This window comes from Setaria italica, chromosome VII (assembly GCF_000263155.2).
Source record: "Setaria italica strain Yugu1 chromosome VII, Setaria_italica_v2.0, whole genome shotgun sequence".
NCBI lineage: Eukaryota > Viridiplantae > Streptophyta > Magnoliopsida > Poales > Poaceae > Setaria > Setaria italica.
Window position 1 is genome coordinate 16,592,841 of NC_028456.1, and position 5,138 is coordinate 16,597,978.

A 5,138-nucleotide genomic window follows, 5' to 3' on the forward strand; every position below is an offset into this window, starting at 1 on the left:
CCGGACGTTGGAGACTTCGGCGCTTCATTTCTTCACCTCCCATGGATGGCCCTTTAGTTTACAGATTGATTTTTAATCATGCGTGATGAACATATAAACAATAGTCATGCTTATATGTAGTGCAAGCATACTACGTGTAATAATTTGTGGACTGATTCCTCCTCTACGAGGTGGTTGAAGTCAGATTTTTTCATCCATTATCTAAAAAAACTAGAACGAAGGTAACACAACAATAGATGCCCTAAAAAAAACAACTGGGTAAGTGAACTTCCTTAGATGCTATGGTGTAGTGCTCGGAAAGGGGGGCATCGGAAATTCTTTCAGTTGCATCTAGGTAAACTGGTGTTCGGAGCGAGAGGGTATATATACGATGTTTAAAATCACTTTGTCAAGACTGCAACTGCAGGGATCTGGTACCGAGTGTATAGCGTGACAAGCAGACCGCATTATCTAGGGCTGAGATCCTTTGATTCCACTACATCTCGATACACACGCACAATCTGCATGCATGTGAAGTTTGATTGAGATGGCTTCAGTTGTTGCACGACAGACGATGCAGCGGTGGGAAAACATCCATGCACTTTCGTGAAGGACAGGATTTTAGGGCACACATGTAGTTTGGTACTGGACATGTTTTTTTTTCCAGGTGGTGAATGGTGTAGGTTGAAAATAAGTTGACAAGACTATGGAATCAGCAAAAATACATGTTTTAAAAATTTCTCCAGTAAACTTGTTTCCTTTTAATAATTTGTAATCAAAGCTTGATGTTTTGACCGAAAGTTTATTTCTATAGATCTAGCTCGGTTCCGTCCAATGTTGTGTCTCAAATGATGACGAACGACTAATGATTTGTAAGATAGGGGACTATCATCATAATATCACATATAGTACTTGATTTTCTGTGTTGTGAGAAAATAACTGTCCTAATTCATGTTCAGTTTCATCCTACATGCTAATATACCAAAGGAAGCTCAAAGTTCACCGGCAGGGAACAGGAACAGGGATGGGATGGGCCAACTTATCTGGTAGTGGGTGAGTGTTAGAGTATATCACGATACGGGATTAGATAGAGTTTGGTTGGGATCATGACCCCTTGTACTGTCTTGCCCCCAAGTATTGTAACTCTCATGTATACTGTCAGAGAGACTAAATGCAATTCAAATCCATGAGCTACATGATATACACAATCTATTTTTCCAACATGATATCACGAGTTCAGGATTTTTAGATCCTAAGCTACACCTTCCGCTGCCCTCGCACCTTCCACAGGAGATGGATCTTCACAGGGGATAGCACCCTTGTAGTTGGATTTTTTCACCAATGTGAGCCAATAGATAAGGGCGTGGATTATTGGAAATGAGGGCAGAACATACTTGTTAAACCTCTCAATTTTGTGTCTGAACACTTGGAGTTTAAACATTGAATCTGTAATAGGCTAAGGTATGATTTTCTCCTCCTTTCTTCCTAACCTTGGCAAACCTAGCTTGTATGCAGCTTCTATGTGCAAGAGTGAATTCTCTCAATGCCATTAGAAATTATGTTCATCCCTTGAATGCCATCAAATTTCTTTACTTCCCATGAGTGCCACTATTTAGAATTTGTGTTCCCTTTTATGCCATTTTCGTCGGCTAAGTTTGTTCCACTGACTGCATGGGCCCACAGGTGAACACCGTTAAGTTTATCTTTCTCCCCTCTCCACTTCTCATGGCTGTGCGCCTGCATCCGTGTCGTCATCCTCCATGAGACCATATGCTCAGCCTCGTGCACGCCGTGGTTGCATCATCTTCACTCGGCTACCTCATTGTGGATGCCGGAGCGTGCCGCAACAGAGGATCCAGTCATCCAGCTGTGGCCTACCTTTGGCGCAGGGGTGGGGCCGGTGTTGCCTGCTCATCGTCATCGTCGAGCCCGCAAACGCCGATGCCACTGCAGGCTGGATGCATGCTAATCTACAGCGGCGGCACTTCGGATGGCATGGCTACTCTACGCGAGCTACTGCACTGAAAATCGAAGTCACAGACTCACAGTGTCCGGCGCAAGCTCCGCCGCGCCGTGTCTGTGAGTTCTTCATGCTCGGAATCGGGCTTAGCTTCTAGATCGGACACATGAGGAGCAAAATCGATTCCTCTCCGACTAAAATCGATCCCACGTGCCTCCAAATCCAATGCTGCTCCACCCAAATTGATCCAGCTGCAGGTCCCTATCACCGAGAGGATCTCATACATCCTCACGGCGTGCTTCCATCGGCTCTGTAGCAAACTAGCAATTAACAGAAGATTTTGTTCCTGGCTCTACACAGTCCATTTCCGGCAGAACAGGGAGTCGCGCTCGATTGGTGGCCAGATTCGTCACTCTGGCAAAGGACCAGTGGCCATCCGTCGCAGCCGCACGCACGGCATGGTGCCGCGTGGGGAGAAACCTTAGCAGCCCACCGCTTAGCACAGCTGCTACCGCACCCTGCAGCTTCCGTGCCTGCTTGGCTGCCTCCCTGCCCCTTCCTTGCTTGCGCGCCTGGCCGGCAGAAGCAACAATAAGATTGCAGGGACAGCAAGTGTGGCTGGTCGTCGTGCAATAGGAGGCAGGGGAGGGTTAAATTTGTCATTTCTACTCTAACTTAACCATGTTCTAACGGTGAGCCGACGGAATATGGGACAGAAGGGAATGTAAATTTCAGCTAGTGGCAGTGAAGTAAATAATTTCAGTGGCACTTAAGGGATCCACATAAACTTTAGTGGCATAAATTTTAGATGAATCGTTTTCACGGGGTAGCACCCAGCTTGTAGTTGGATTTTTTTCACCACTGAGCCAATGGATAAGGGCATGGATTATTGGAAATGAGGGCATCAGAAGCAGGAGCTCTGTAATACATACTTGTTAAACCTCTCAATTTTGTGTCTCAACGCTTGGAGTTTAAACATTGAAACTGTAATAGGCTAGGGTGTGATTTTCTCCTCCTTTCTTCCTAACCTCCGCAAAACCTTGTAAGCAACTGCTATGCGTAATAGCTGTTGGATATATAAGCACTTTTAGTTTTAATTTAATCTAAAAATAAATCATGAATACGATGAACAGATAGCAGATTAAACTAGACATGTCTACGCAAGATCTAAACAAGTCTATCATTGCAAATAGAATCACATATTCTACCATACTATCCAGTACTATCAGAATGCAACAGATCATAATAGCTAGTATGGAAGACATAATTTGAGATAAGAGATCGTACGTTTCTTTCTTGATGAAGATCGGCTCTTGGACGACTACCGGGTACAGCAGGCGATGACGATAAGCAGCCTGACGTTGTTCGCGACGGCGAGTGACGCCCGAGTGACGAAGAGGTAGACGAGCCGTGGTGAAGGAGTCGATGAAGAACTTGACAAAGCGGAGAAAGCGATCGAGCAGTCGCGCAGAGCGCTTCCCAAAAACCTTATTCGCCCTCTCCTGGTGCAGGAACGCTGAAGACGACAGTTCCGAAGACCTGCTCTCCCAATCGCCGGTGCACGCCGACAATCGGGATGGAGTAGACTACGGTGGCGGCGCAGCAGTGAGAGGAGGCAAAAACCCTAGCTCGAATAGATCTGTTTTCGGTAGAGGCCGGTAGGTCGCATATATAGGAGAGCCCAAAAATAAAACAGCAAAAGGAAGCCGCACTCCTGCAAGGCGAGGGGCCGGATTTCAACGGACCATTCACGCAAGTGCCGCACACCCGCGCCCTTCGCCCCGCCCAGCCCCGCGAGGCGAGGCGTGGCATGGTGCGCATGTGGAGCTCTCCTTCTCTCCCCACACACATAGCTTGGAGGAGTGGAGACAACTTTCATATTTAAGTTGGTCATCCCTCTCCTCCACTAGCAATGTGGGACTAAAGACTTGCACCACTCCAGCTCTTGCCCACATGGGCCTTTGAGATTTATTTGGAATTCTGAAATTACTATGAGCTAGGCCCATTATTTCAACAATAGCTTGCGGCAGTTCCTCTAGAAAATATTAATAAAATGTTTGTTTTTTAAAATACCTCAGTTCATGAAACTTATCTTCCTCCTTTCTTTAAAAGATTCACATTGGTTGGTGAACCACCCATGTGATATTTAACCACCAGCACACACATTGCCTCTGAATTCCTTCTATATAACAGGAGAGAAAATAAAGGTGGCCCAGTAATATAAGTCCGCCCAAAAGACAAAAAAAATAATGAGGGAGGGAATGGATGCTAGGGTAATGAACTACTTTGGGTGCTCTTTGCTGCTAGGAAGGAGGGGCATTGGGAATAGTTTCTATTGTCACTAGGCAATCTGGTGCGCGCTGAGTTCCTGAGCGCGAACCAAGGACTGAAGACCCCGCAAATAATGTGTGAACCAAGCATCAACATTAAACACTAAGGCACTAAACCAATAGGCTAGGAGAATATACTCATCAAGTAATGGTCGTGGGAGAATATACTCATGTAATCTGTGAGAATCATCTTTATTACTTACTCAGTCCATCTCACGGATTATATAATTGCAGCATTTGAATTTTTCTAGCAAAGAATGTAATAGTATATTTTAGAACAGCTTGATTGGGCCCATCTTATTCAAGCCATGCATGGATAGTTGCTCCAGCTAATTGGCTGCTAATGCGCCGGTTTCCATATAACATGATCCGTGCTTATTAATTAGAGATGGGAAATTAACTGTTTACTCACTCTCATGGCATCAACGGTATTTATGGTATCTAAGTTATTTGGCTTCTACACTAAGGACCTGTTTGGATCCAAGGGCTAAATTTTAGCTCTGCACTTTTAGCCTAAAATTTAGCTCTTGAGATCCAAACAGGAGGGCTAAAAGTGACAATTAGCTAAAATTTTGGAGCTAAATTTTAGCCCCCAAAGATGCCCTAAAAGGAGCTAAAAGTGAACCTGGATCAAAAATTCCACCCCTGCCCCCTTTCCTCTCTCCTCCTCCTCCGTGCCTTGCCCCTCCCGCACTTCCTCTCTCCTCCGCCTCCCACACGCCCGCCGCCTCCGCCCGAGCCCACCGCCTCCGGCCGGCCGCGCCGCCTCCTCCGCCCCCTACGCCCTCCGGCCAGCCGCGCCGCCTCCGGCCCCCCGCCTCCTCTGGCCCCACCGGCTCCGGCCCCCCGACTCCTCCGGCCGCGCCGCC